General features: G+C 44.2%; 1 long non-coding RNA gene across 1 annotated transcript; it reads right to left on the reverse strand.

The window, feature by feature from the left end:
* Positions 1-108: 108 nt before the first annotated feature.
* On the reverse strand, positions 109-2,808 carry LOC114673559 (uncharacterized). The gene is made up of 3 exons (XR_013407865.1): positions 2,696-2,808; positions 621-763; positions 109-502 (listed from the first exon to the last, which is right to left on the reverse strand). It is a non-coding gene; the product is annotated as an uncharacterized LOC114673559 (long non-coding RNA).
* Positions 2,809-15,010: the final 12,202 nt, after the last annotated feature.

The following is a 15,010-nucleotide window of genomic DNA, read 5'->3' on the forward strand; positions in this document are numbered from 1 at the left end:
GAAATTTCTGCCAAAACATTTGTGGGCTAAGATTACACACAAGTACGTTTGAGACTAGAGGAGTCGAAACATAAATAAACTGTGGAAAGGAGCATGCTAACGCAGAGTGGGACTCCTAGAAATGTGAATTTATTCTCTTTGCCACCCAGGGGAGCCAGAGACTCATGAAAATCTTACACAAGCTGTCAAAGTTACGAGCCAGGGCAGGGAAAAACAGTATATTAGTTTGGATTTTTGCAGTTGCAGGTAACAACAACAACAAAAATCAGCCAACCAACAAAACAAAACAAAAATAGGAATTTACTGATTCACATAATTTGGAAGTTTTAGGGGTATCTAATTTAGGCTCAGCCATATCCAGCAGCTCAAGTGACATCCTCAGGACTTTCTCTCTGCCCATCTCTCAGCTAAACTCTGCTCTGCTCTGCTTCCCTTCTCAGATGGGCCTTCCTCATACAGGGGCAAAGGCAGACCTTGCAGCTCCAGGGTAACATAGTTCTTACTGTAAGAGAGTCACAAAGATACAATCAGTAATTAGACTGGTAGTAGAGGCAGGTATTATGACCCAAACCCTTGCTTGATCAAACGGGGAGGAAAAGTGAAGGGGAAGGGGCACTCACTTTTTTTGAAGTCTCAGCAGACTGGGAGCCACAGAGGTGGTGGGTGGGGACACAGGCAACGTGAGAACAGAACACAGCGCTTTCAGTAATTTCTTCCCTTTCTTCAGCAGAGCCTAAGCCACTAAATCTCTGACAAGTAAGTCCTGGTGAATGGGGCACAATTTTTGTTCTATTAGAAGCGCAAGTCGGCTGGGCCTGATGGCTCACACCTGTAATCCCAGCACTTTGGGAGGCCAAGGGGGGCGGATCACGAGGTCAGGAGATCAAGACCATCCTGGCTAACACGGTGAAACCCCGTCTCTACTAAAAATAGCAAAAAAAAAAAAAAAAAAAAATTAGCCGGACGTGGTGGCGGACGCCTGTGGTCCCAGCTGCTCTGGAGGCTGAGGCAGGAGAATGGCATAAGCCCGGGAGGCGGAGCTTGCAGTGAGCCGAGATTGCGCCACTGCATTCACTCCAGCCTGGGCGACAGAGTGAGACTCCATCTCAAAAAAAAAACCACAAAAAACGAACTAAAGCAGAGTAAGGGGGCAGGTGGTACAGGGAATGGTGTGTGTGTGCGTGTGTGCGTGTGTGTGTGTGTGTACGTGCGTGTGTGTGTGCGCGTGTGTGTGTGTGCATGTGTGCGTGTGTGTGTGCGTGTGTGCGTGCGTGTGTGTACGTGCATGTGTGTGCGTGTGTGTGCGTGTGTGTGCATGTGTGCGTGCGTGTGTGTGCGTGTGTGCGTGTGTGTCTGCGCGTGCGTGTGTGTGTGCACGTGTGTGTGCATGTGTGTGTGTGCGCGTGTGTGTGTGCGTGTGTGTGTGTGTGTGTGTGTGCACTCCTACTTTAAAGGAGGTGGTAACCAATGAGCAGAAGCCTGAAAAGAGTGAAGGAGTGACGTGCAGATAACCTGGGGAGAGGGATTCTAAGCAGAAGGGAAACATGCAGAAGGCCTGGGGTCAAAGCCTGGTTGGCATGTTCTTTGAGTAGCGAGGAGGCCTGTATGCCCTGAATGGAGAGGCAAAGGCAAGTGTGATAGGACAGGGGGTGAGAGAGGGCAGTTGGGGTCATCTAAAACCACCTAAGTCCTTGTAAGACAGAGCAAATCTTTTATTTGCCTCTGAGCGAAATGCAAAGCCATTGGAAAGCTTTTAGCAGAGGAACGATGTGATATTCATGATTCTCCAAGGCTCACTCTGGGTACTGCATGAAGTCCAGAGCAGTGCTGCCCAAGAGAAACATAATGTAAGCCACAAATGCAAGTTGTATGTGTCATTTTAAAAGTTCCTAGTAGCCACATGAAAAAGTAAAAAGAAATGGATGAAAATAATTTTAATATATTTGACTTAACCTAATATATCTAAATTATTAACAGTTCAGCATATAATCAATATAAAATTATTGAGAGATATATATATATATATATTTTTTTTTTTTTTTTTTTTGAGACAAAAGTATCGCTCTGTCTCCCGGGCTGCAGTGCAGTGGCGCCATCTCAGCTCACTGCAACCTCTGCCTCCTGGGTTCAAGCAATTCTCCTGTTTCAGCCTCCCAAGTAGCTGGGATTACAGGTGCCCACCACCATCCATCCCTGGCTAATTTTTTTTGTGTTTTTGGTAGAGATAGGGTTTCACCATGTTGGCCAGGCTGGTCTCAAACTCCTGACCTCAGGTGATCCACCTGCCTCGACCAAAGTGCTGGGATTATAGGCATGAGCCACCGCACCCAGCCTATATTTTTTGTTAACATACAGAATCTTTGGAATCTGGTGTGCATGTTACTCTTACTGCACATGTCAATCCAGAATCATCACATTTCAAAGGCTTAACTCCCCAACTCCACTTGTTACCATATGGTACTACAGTACAGGTTCACACTATAGGGGGGCCGGGTGAACATGGGGTCCCCAGGAAAGATGCTCTTCACTGGTCCAGATGACAGATAATGACGAGGCTAAGGGCAAAAGCACTCCAAGGGTGACCAATTCATTAAAAAATAGCTTCTCCTAAGGCGTAGGGTACAACTTGCTGACTCTCACCCCTGCTCCCTGCAGGGAGATGAAAGAGCCCGACTGGGAACAGCTCCGGGCATACCTGTGACAGCCATACTGGAAGAAAACAGTCTGAAAGAACTCAGCTGGCTTAGAGCTGCCGTCCATCCTCATCACGCTCCACACTTCGGAGGCTCTGCCACCTCTTCATCCTCCCACCCACTACATGATAATTCATGTAGAGCTTGACCTAGGGCAGCAGCACTCTTCCACAAAGTGTCCTCTGAGGAGAGGGGAGGGGAGGAAGCCCTATTTTTCCCTGGAAGCCACAATTTCCTCATTTCTGTTCTTGGCTTTGTAAAACAATTACATTTGAGAAGTCAACAACTAAATTTGTTACATGAGAATGCCTTATGTAACAGACTGCAACCTAGTTTAGTACTTAATCTAACTGAAAGCCTAATTTAAGAGTATACTCTTGTAACAAATTGCAGTGTCTCAGCAAGTCACAGCAGCTGAACTTCAGCCAATCACAGGTGGCAAAGGACTCAAAGAAGGCGAAAGGCGAGCTGTAGACAATTAAGCAGCCTCTCTGCCTCACTTCTGTTTTCTGTCCATAAATGCTGCCCCACCACATTGTAGGCCAGGGTTCTTAGCGCTTGTCTGGCTCTGAGGGCTGTCCTATTGGAGAACTGCTCTTTGCTCAAGCAAAGTCAGTTAAATTTAACTTGTCTAAGGTTTTTCCTTTTAGAGCTTGTTAACCCCAATGCACTGGATGAACAAGCAGAGTCCCACCAACTTTCTGTTGCTCTCCAGAGGAAAGCTTAGAGGAGAATTCCGAGTGCCCATTCTAGGGCCACATTATAATTTTCATGAACCCTTTCCTCCATTGAGAAAAAAATACATATATGTGTGTTTACTATTGGGCTGGTAAATTGATGTCTATACTAATACATTTAAAAATTTTCGGCCGGGTACAGTGGCTCATGCCTGTAAACCCAGCACTTTGGGAGGCCGAGGCAGGTCACCTGAGGTCAGGAGTTCCAGACCAGCCTGGCCAACATGGTGAAACCCTGTCTCAACTAAAAATATAAAAGGTTGGGTGCGGTGGCTCATGCCTGTAATCCCAGCACTTTAGGAAGCTGAGACGGGTGGATCATCTGAGGTCAGGAGTTCCAGACCAACCTGCCCAACATGGTGAAACCCTGTCTCTACTAAAAATACAAAAATTAGCCCGCTGTGGTGGCGTATGCCTATAGTCCCAGCTACTCGGGAGGCTGAGGCAGGATACTCGCTTGAACCCGGGAGGCAGAGGTTGCGGTGAGCCAAGATTGTGCCACTGCACTCCAGCCTGGGGATCAGAGCAAGACTCTGTCTTGAAAAATACTACTAATAAAAATTTTTTTAAAATACAAAAATTAGCCAAGTGTGGTGGTAGGTGCCTGTAGTCCCAGCTACTCAGGAGGCTAAGGCAGAATTGCTTGAACCCAGGAGGCGGAGGTTGCAGTGAGCTGAGATCGGGCCATTGCACTGCAGCCTGGGTGACAGAGCAAGACTCTGTCTTTAAGGAAAAAAAACTTCAATATGAAAGTTGTTTTTTTTCCTTTTTTCTTTTTCTTTTTCTTTTTTTTTTTGAGGCAGAGTTTCGCTCTTGTTGCCCAGGCTGGAGTGCAGTGGCACGATCTCATCTCACCGCAACCTCCGCCTCCCATGTTCAAGCAATTCTCCTACCTCAGCCTCCCAAGTAGCTGGGATTACAGGCATGTGCCACCACGCCCAGCTAATTTTGTATTTTCAGTGGAGACAGGGTTTCTCTGTGTTGGTCAGACTGGTCTCGAACTCCTGACCTCAGGTGATCCACCCACTTCGGCCTCCCAAAGTGCTGGGGTTATAGGCATGAGCCACTGCGCCCGGCCTTTTTTTTCTGATTTTAAAAGAACATATTGTCAGGAGCCCCTAAAAGAATTACAAACCCTAGGTACTGTGCCCGCCATGCCTAATAGAGAAGTTGGCCCTGACCCTTTACATAGTTGCCCTCCCCATCCTTTCTGTGCTGCTTCCGCCCTCCCGAATCAGTAAAGTGGGCATTTGAGCCCCTTGAGGACTTTATGAACGTCTCTTAGATGTGGCTCCAGAGACCCCTAAGGTGGATCGAGACAAGGCATTCATTGTTATACTCGGAGTCCCACTCTGCAACAGGCTGAGAGGTCATCTATAAACCATTTCAATGCCCAACTATGTTTCATAGAGAGCACTGGTATGAATCCAGTCGAAGTAATACAATGCTCTGTATGTGACTTTGTGTCACATATGGTATTTTAACTTTATGGACTCTGATTTTTTCTCACAGAAAAAATTAAAATGGAAGAGACATACAAATGATGTACTTTTTCCATTTTCCCCTATTCTAGGCAGTCTAGCCAGAGAGTCTCAGGTGCCTGGTAGTCTAGATTCTTGATTTAATGGCCCACCCTGAGCTATTAGCCACTTCAATTAATATAACTCCTTCAAGGCCGCGTGTGGTGGCTCATGCCTGTAATCCCAGCACTTCCAGACCAGCCTGGGCAACATGACAAAACCCCGTCTCTACAAAAAAAAAAAATTGGCCAGGCACGGTTGCGCACGCCTGTAGTCCCAGTCATTTGGAGTGCTGAAGCAGGAGGTTTGCTTGAGCCTGGGAGTCCAGGCTACAGTCACCACCTTCACTCCACACCACTGCACTCCAGCCTGGGTGACAGAGCCAGACCCTGTCTCAAAAAATATGTATATATAACTCCTTCAATTCACTTATACTTTTGTTCTCCTTACAGGCACGTTGTGTGGTAGCACTTTCCATTTAAATTTCTGCATGGCTATGTGATGTCCTTTGGTCACTAGAAGGTGAGTAGAAACGTGCTGTGTTACCTCTTGGTGAAAGTCTTTAAGGCAGTGTGCAATTATGTTCTCTTTACCTGCCTTGGGTCCACCATGTTTCGGATGGTGCAGGCAGAGGCCTGTGTCTCTGAGAAGCCAAAGTCCTGACTGCCTGAGATGAATATGTCCTGTGAGCAAAAAGTAAGCCTCTTTTCCAAAGATTTATTTGACAATGAAGCATAACCTAACCCAAAACACTTCCATGGTTGCATTTCTTCATTTCCAGGTCTCTTTTGTGTCTCACTTTCCGAAGTTCTTGGGGTCAATGTAGAAGATAAGAATGCAACAGCACCCATTAGACTGTAATGCTATTTATCCATATGCAGTGGCGTGCTTGTGGTGACCTTTTCTATGAAAGGATGAACACCCCCTTGCTGTTGAATTCACATGTGGCCATGCAACTTACTATGGCCAATGAAATGGAGCAAAAATGATATGTAATTTGCTGTGTTTTCCCCCTCCCCCATAGCAACTTTTAAAGTCTCAGGAAGAGGCTGCTATGTCATCCTGGGTCCTAGAGTCAAGGTGACATGAGCAGAACTACACCTGGCCCTTGATGGTGATGTAGGGTAAGAGAGAAACACATCCTTATTATGTAAGCCTCTGAGAGTATGGGCATCATTTGTCACGACAACCTGGTATGTAACACAATATCAAACCCACAAAATTTAGGAAACCCAAGTAAATCACAGAACTGAATATCCATGTGATGAGCATTCTCACAGAAGTGAGGCCTGCTGGCCTGATTGGTTAGGTTTAACACCTTCCTGGACCTGTGCTCTGCTACTTGTCCTAAAGATCAGGACTAACGTCCTGTTTGACTTCCGGCCTCCACAGGGCCTTGCTCCGAGGCAGTGTATCATTCCTGTTTATTTGACTACCTGGATAGGTGGACTCTCTTTGCATGCAGACCCAGCCATGTAAGATTTAGAAGGGAAGGAATAAAGAGCAAGATACTTCACTCAAGCCTCCTGACCTCCACCATATTGATTCAGCTTAACTATTCATCTGGCAATAGGGCCTACCTAGTTATTGATCAAGCAGTATTTGGCTACTGTTCCTTGGTTGTGTGACACTTAGGAATAAACCCCCAGAGGGAAGATTGAATGAGTCGTCTGATTACCCCAAACCCCAGCGCAGACCTGGACTCCTGTAACTAGACACAGTCTACAGCCAATGTCCTTATCAGTTTCCCAAACGAAAGCAGCATTCCAAACAGACAGCGTGTGTATTCGCCCATGTTATTGTTACAGAGTAGCCCTTAGCAGAAATTTAATGTTGTCTTGAGGGACAAGTGAACAGGGAATAAAATAAAGAATAAGTACTCAGTTAAGACGCTTTAGAGACCTATTTCAAATTACTCTTTTTTCAAATTAAAAAAATAAAAGAGGTTATGCTTTGGGGATTAATTTTAGGGATGCTGAGTAATGAAGCTATAGAGCACAGGGCAGAGCCAAGACACATCCACCCAGCTTCGTCCCCACCAAGCAGTCACATGGTGAGCAAGCGAATAGGGCTGTCCTCATTGGACTCACATGCCTAATTATTAACACATTAATACATTGTTGCCTACGTAGCTCTGCTATCAGCAATACAACTTAAACAACTGGGCAGAAAGCTGTGGAGGACCACAATATAAGAGTGTTTTTAAATGATTCTATTTTCTCCAAGTACTTCACAGTCAGACAATTCTCATAAGAAAAAGCACTGAGGCTTGAATGTCCAGACTGAATAGAATTTTCAGAAATGGGAATTGTGACTGTATAAAGTATATTCCTATTGGTTTTTTTTTTTCCTCTCTCTCTCTCTCTCTGATTCAAGACCTGCATGAATAACTGGGTTTTTGGCTTGTTTGGGGGAAGACTTTCACATTTGCAAATTAATGACCCAGTCCTAGTTGAGATGGTAATATCTAAATACTTCATTTAATAAACAAACCCATGTCTGGATTTTTAAAATAGCCGTAGACTATGGATTGGATTGTCATTCATTTGTGCTCTAAGGCATCAATCCGTGACTGACTGAAGAGGCAACCAAACTGAACACACGTGTCAGGACGGTTTTAATGAAGGAAAGGAATTCACTTGACTTTTAAACTGCAGTTATTCAGATAAGCCAGTCAAAACACCAACTTCTGCAATCTGTCACTACTAAGAAAATGATGAGAACTCAAAACTATCTATTTTAAAAAACTATTTCTAAGGGCCGGGCGAGGTGGCTCACGTCTGTAATCCCAGCACTTTGGGAGGCTAAGGTGAGTGGATCATCTGAGCTCAGGGGTTTGAGACCAGCCTGGCCAACATAGTGAAACCCCGTTTCTACTAAAAATACAAAAATTAGCTGGGCATGATGTTGCACATCTGTACTCCCAGCTACTCAGGAGGCTGAGGCTGGAGAATCACTTGAACCTGGGAGGCAGAGGTTACCGTGAGCCGAGATTGCCTAGGCAAGACAGGGAGGCTCCGCCTCAAAAACAAACAAACACAAAACTATTTCTAATGTTATATAAGTTAATTTAGCAGGTATTTCAGCACTGTAATTACCTGACCTTCTTTGTGTCAGGTACTGTGCAGGTGCAATGACAAACCGGACAAGGTATCACAACAGAATTATAATAGAATGTGATTGATGATATGAATGCGGTAGAAATATGGATGAAGTGTGTGCACCCTGGGCCGGGGGTGGCGGTGGAGACAAGACAATCTATTGAGATATGGGAAGAAAAAACTATAAAAACTTGTCTTCACATTTTTTATCTTGTCCTTTAATTTGTTCTAAGTTTGTGTGTTTTAATATACATGATTGGTATTATGTGTGGCAGCAGCACACACAGTTTATAACTAGATATAGGCAGATATGGTGCACAGCTACCTGTGTAGGGAGCTCTGATAAAAGTGAACAGAAACAGGGACACTGTCATTTGATCCAAGGTGTGGAGGACTCAGGATGACATTCCTGAATAAGCGATATTCCACCTGAATCTTACAGGGGGCCCTGTGATTTCTCCAGGCAGAACAATTGTCAGGGGTGGGTATACTAGTTATAAGGAAAACATTGCGGCCAGGCGCGGCGGCTCACGCCTGTAATCTCAGCACTTTGGGAGGCTGTGGAGGGCAGATCACAAGGTCAGGAGTTTGAAGCCAGCCTGGCCAACATGGTGAAAACCTGTCTCTACCGAAAAAATACAAAAATTAACTGGGCATGGTGGCGTGCGCCTGTAATCCCAGCTACTCAGGAGGCAGGCCAAGGCAGGAGAATTGCTTGAACCTGGGAGGCGGAGGTTGCAGTGAGCCGAGATGGTGCCACTGCACTCCAGCCTAGGCCACAGAGCAAGACTCCATCTCAAAAAAAAAAAAAAAAAAAAAAAAGGAAAACATTGCAGTGTTTTCTTATATGGTTGAAAGAAGAAAAGACTTCTACAAAATGTGGTGTGGCCCAGAAGAGTCCTGATGCACCTTGGGGCAAATGAGGGGAGAGAGAGAGGCAGAACTGATGGTAGAAAGGTTGAGCCCAGAGTGTGAAGAGCTTAGGGTGCTAAGTTCAAGACTCAGGTTTACCCTATCAAGTGAAGAAGAGTGGGGGGAAAGAGAAGGACATGGTGGTTTTCTGGATAATCAGATCTTTCCACGGCCCCAGTGGACAAATCTGTGGGATTTCTTCTTAGTTATGATGCTAAGAGTGGGCCTGCCTCTGTTGGAGGAAGAAGGAAGAATCAAAAAACTCCTTAGCATACAAAATGTAGCCCTGAGAATGAGAAGCCCTCATATTTTTAACAATTGGTCCATAATGAGTCCTCCTGCAGTCTATAACCAAATCCATATTGTTGGTTAGCACAGTGTTGATCTCAGACATAGGGTCAGATAAGCGTTATCTTTGGATTCACTCTCTTTTCTACTCCTAGTGATATTTTATACTGATTACTAGACACCTGCCTAAAATCACAAATATCCAAATTATGCAACCAAATGCCTTCTTGGACAACCTGCAGTACTTGACATTGTTGACAGTCTTTCCATACTATTTGTGGGTCTTGGTTGCAAGCAACAGAAATAACTGTAGCTGACTTAGGGAGAAAAGGAAGAGAAGAATATTAGGTGGCTCAAATAATGTAGGGGAACAGGGTGGACATGGTGGATGGCCAGGGAATCAGTCAAGGAGGCTAGGAAGCCAAGAATAAGTCCCAAAATCATGCTGAAGATGGATCCAGGGAATCTGCTGCTAGCCCTGGATGCTGCTGCTTACACTGTGGGAGGCACCAACGCTACCTGCAGCTGTCACTGCTGCCACCATTCACTGTCGTGTATCCTGCAGCATCCCTCACTTCTTTCGTGGAGCCTGAGGCACAGGTGCTGATGGGCCGAGTCCAGGTTGTACCCCAGCATCCTAGCTGCAAGGGAGGCTGGGAAAGTAATCAGGCTTTACCTAATAGATGAGAAATTCCCCAAACATAGCAAAGGGGCTCAGATGCTGGCAAGTCAAAAAGAAAGCTAAATGTTCACTTTCTGTCCCTTTCTGAAACACGTCTGTGTTGTTTCCATCACACAGGCTAATGTGGTTCCCTCCTACCTCTCTGCTTTGCCACTAGCTTCTCTTCCTTGTGACAATGGCCCTTGTGATACCATAGAAAGATGTTTGGTCTTTGTCCCTGGTTCCTAGCACAGAACTGCTAAAACCCTTGAAACTTCAATGATAGAGGTACCAAGAGCTTCTTTTGTTCTAACGGTCTCAGTGGGCTCCTATAGCCTCAGGATGAGGGCTGATTGCCAAAAAGACCACACCTTGATTAGAAGCCTGGAAGTCCCAGCCCCACCCCCAACAAACCTCTGGGGGGACAGGAGGAGCTGCTAAAGATTGAGTTAATCAGCAATGGCCAATTATGTAGTCAATCATGCCTATGAGGTGAAACCTCCATTAAAACTCCTAAATAGGCCGGTCGGGTGTCTCACACCTGTAATCCCAGCACTTTGGGAGGCCAAGGCAGGCGGATGGTCTGAGGTCAGGAGTTCAAGACCAGCCTGGCTAATATGGCAAAACCCGGTCTCTACTAAAAAGACAAAAAATTAGCTGGGCATGGTGGTACACGCCTAGTTCCAGCTACCCATCTGGGAGGCTGAAGCAGAAGAATCGCTTGAACCTGGTAGGTGGAGGTTGCAGTGAGCTGAGATCACACCATTGTGCTCCAGCCTGGGCTACAAGAGTGAAACTCCATCTCAAAAACAAAAATAAAAACAAAAAACCCTAAATAGTTGGATCTGGAGAACTTCTGAGTTGGCAAACACATCTATGTGCTGCAAGGGTGGCACAGCCCAACTCCACAGGGACAGAAGCTCCTATGCTCAGGACTCTTCTGGACCTCAGTCTATGTACCTCTTCAGCTGGCTGCTCATTTTTATGTTTAATAGTATTCTTCATAATAAACCAGTAAACATAAATAATGTGCCTTCCTGAGCTCCATGAGCCTTTCTAGCAAATTATTGAAACTGAGTAGGTCGTGAGAACAGAAGTAGAAGTACCCCAGACTTGTGAGTAGCATCTGAAGTGGGGTCAGTCTTCTGGGACTGAGCCCTTTAACCTGTGAGATGTGATGCTAATTTCAGGTACATAGTGTCAGAATTGAATTGAATTGTTGGACACCCAGTTGGTGTCAGCGTTGGAGTAGTGTTAGAAAAGACACGGAGTTTGGTGTCAAGAGGAAAAAAACTGAACAGCTCCAAGCTGATATCTTCACTTTGGTGTTACTCCAATCGCCCCTCTCTCCCTATCCTCAATAACTCCCGTTTCTCTTCTCATCTTTTTGTGGGTCACTTCACATCTATATTTTAGTTGATAACTATTCTCTAAGCTCCAGTCGTTGTGTCTACCTGAGTACTGAACATTTCTTTGCAGATGGTTCACCCTCACCTCAAATGCAATTTGTCCAAAATGCAAAACCAGATCTTTTCAATTAACAAGCTCTTCTCTCTAACTTCTCTAACCATAGTACTTAGCCATTCAGATTCTAAACTTCAGAATCATTTTTAGTTCAGTCTGGTTAATCCTAAGACTTTTTGATATATCCTTCATGATAGCTCTTTCATCCACCTTATTTTACTAATTCTCTAGCCACCACTCTAGTTCATTTCCTTATTATGTCTAGACTATTGCAAATGTCTTCAAGCAAGTCTCACTAGCATCTGTCTAGACTGTCCCCAGTACATCCTGGACTCTGCCCTTACAGTCCTCTTAGTGGGCCACTTAGATCTAAGTGTCAGTCTCTCAACACACAATGGTTCCCACTGACTACAGAAGAAAGTACAGCTTTGTAAACTTGCCATTTAAGCCGTCAAGAGTCTTGCCACAACTTCCTTACTTGTTCTAACATTGTATAGTCTAAAATTTACTTCAAACATTTAAACGAACTAAGGGTTATTATCTAGTGGGATGATAGAAAGAAGACTACGTTGATTCCGATCATTCCAAGGTCCCTTAAATTCTACACCTGTAATGTTTCATCTTGCAGTATCTGCTCTTCTATTACCACTGCCCTACTTCAGTATCTTCCTATTGTCAATCGGTCCCCCAAGGTCCTTCAATGAATCATGCAGCTTCCCTGAGCACACGACATCACATGCATCTCAAAATGTGGGGTTTCCTGCTTTCTTCTCTTTTATCTCATGTCTCTCCCAAAGTAGGTGTCAATGTACACAGCAGGGAGATGGAAACAAGACTTGCCTGCTCTGTAGAGCCAAAGAACATGACAATTTAATTTAAACAAGATAATTCCAACATCCATTTGACTTAATGCTAGTAAAATGCTATTTCTGAAAATTATATTTTCATTTGTGTGAAACAATTTTGCCACAGCTATTTTATTGTTATGGCAGTTGAGAAATTAATGAAGCAAATACATTTTTTAGGGAAAAAAAGACATAAAGAATGTTTTGGTTCCAGCTTCTTCAATGAAAATAAATGATGTATTTCTATGCCTAACATTCCTCCTGTAGATGACTAGAAGTCCTCGGGGCCCTGTGGCCTCCTTTCTAGTGGATCTGGTCAGCCATTCCTTCTCTTCCTCGGCTGGGACTTGGGTCCTCCCCAAGGCCAGTGCCCCATTGCTGGGCTTGCTACTGGCCTCTCCAGACACCTTTCCTGTCTTCTCATCCCATCTTTGTGTGCCAGCAATACTGTTCCTGACATGATGAACTGTGGCCACACTAGTCTGCTTGCCATCCTGCAAATATCGTTTGCTTCACTGACTTCATGTCTTCTTCATTTTCCCCCTTTTCTATTTCTACTACTTTGGAGTCTTCCCTCATTTCACGACCTCTATTGAAATCCCACCTTCTCCCTGAAACCATCCTCAATCATCCATGTCAGAGTTTTCCTTCACCAAGCACACTCCATCTGGACCTCTCCTATAACTGCCCTGTTCGGTAATTATTTGTGTGGTTACTTGGTAGGTGGTAAAGAGCTATACTAAAGTAAGATGACATTCTTTGTACTTTTATCTTTTCAGAGATTTTGTGAGTTCCTGAAGGGCAGAAGCTGAATTCTCAGCCTTGTTTCATGCCCTGGCATCTAGCACACCATCTTTTCAAAGCAGAAGATGAGGTGTTTTAGCTTGGATGTGTAGAGCAAGGGGAGAATTATTGGCAATGCCACTGAGGCATGAGAATAGGGTCTGGAGGCAGGGAACCTAAGGCCGATTCATGCTAACTTCCTAGAACTAAATCAAAAGGAAAACCCCAACTTTCCACACCTAAGTAATGAAAGGACCTGAGACTACTCCTTTTGCAAACTCCCAACCCCTTTTCTGTGTGGCAGATGGAAAACTGAAAGTATCAATGATTGGTTGCTTTCCACAACCAATCAGTATGCATAGGAGTGTAACTTTGTAACTTTGCTTCAGCCTGATTGGCTGCTTTCCTTAACCAATCAGACTGATTGCAGGTCAAGTCTTTGTGTGCAGAGAAGTGTAACTTTGTGCCTTCACTTTAGCCTCTGATTGGTTGCTTTCCACAACCCATCAGACGTTTGCATACTTTTGTACGTTAACTTAACCCTCTGATTGCGGACCACTACTTCATTTGCATAGGGTGTACACTAAGTGACCAATGGGAACCTTTAGAGGGTATTTAAACCCCAAAAAATTCTGGAACTGGGCTCTTGAGCCCCTATGCTCAGGCGACTCCCCTTCTGCAGAGTGTGTACTTCTGTTTCCAATAAATCTCTTTGTTGCACCATTCTTTCCTTATTTGTGCATTTTGCCCAATTCTTTGTTCAAAACACCAAGAATCTGGACACCTTCAACTGGTAACCACCACCAAAACCCCGCTATCCTCTATTCTGGGACAGCACTTTCTCCCCCTTCAATGAAACATGAGCATAAGTGACTTGTGACACTTTCACTGGGAGCATTGGATTGCTGGTGCTTGGCTCTCCAGCACACCCTTCCCTGGCAACAACGATTGTGGAGAGCTTGAGTTGAGATGCGGCCAGCCCAGAGCACTAACAATGGGGAACAGCTGGCCTGGAGGGTCGCCCGCACTGCAGCAGGCTTGGCATGACTTGGCATGACTAGGAAAGCCTTTGTTATGTTAAGCCACTGAAAATGTCGGGTTGTTTGTTACCATGGCATAACCTTGCCCATCTGATACTTATTATTTTAAATCTCTAATGATTGGGGGTAAAAGGTGACTCTGAGCCCGAGTTGGCTTCTTAGAAATCTGGCACCTCAAATACAGCAGACCTAAAACTAAACAGGGAGTAACCAAGTGCAGTGGGTAAGAGAAAGGGTTTTGGAGTTAGGTTGATCCAGATTTTAATACTGGCTTCCACAATGTACAAATTATGCATCCTAAACTGGCAGTTTTCAAACTTTGTGGTCTCATGACCCCTTTACATTCTGAAAAATTGAGGACTCCAAACAGCATTCGTTTATTTGGGTTACATCTGTGAATATTTTCTGTATTAGAATTAAAACAGAAATTTAAACATATGTATTAATTCATTTTAAATGAACAATAAGCCATATTAATGTTATGCTTTTACGAAAAATATATTTTCCGAACAAAAAAATTCATGAGAAGCATATCATTGTTTTACATTTTTGCAGATCCCTATAATGTCTGGTTTAATAGAAGACAGGTAGATTCTCATAATTTGTTTCTTCATTTTATTTATTTTGGATGACATAAAGGAAGAAAATGCAGCCTCACACAGATATGTAGTTGAAAAAGGGTCATTTGGAAAATACCGTTTCATTAGAGTATGCAGATCTTCCAAGGGTTGAGACATTTCATTACACAATATTTTAAAATCACATTTGTGAACACCACCATTGATCTCATTACAAAGTCTTTAAGGATGGGGAAGCTGTTAAACTCATGGCAGCACGTACAAGTTTTCCAAAATTCTAATTTCACTTGGAAGGTTGATTTGTATTACTGTAAACAAATTACATCGTTGTTTTCCTTAAAGCGACAGGCTTCTTTTATTTTTGAGAAAATGCCCAGTACCTAAACCT

Source organism: Macaca mulatta, chromosome 17, assembly GCF_049350105.2.
Source record: "Macaca mulatta isolate MMU2019108-1 chromosome 17, T2T-MMU8v2.0, whole genome shotgun sequence".
NCBI lineage: Eukaryota > Metazoa > Chordata > Mammalia > Primates > Cercopithecidae > Macaca > Macaca mulatta.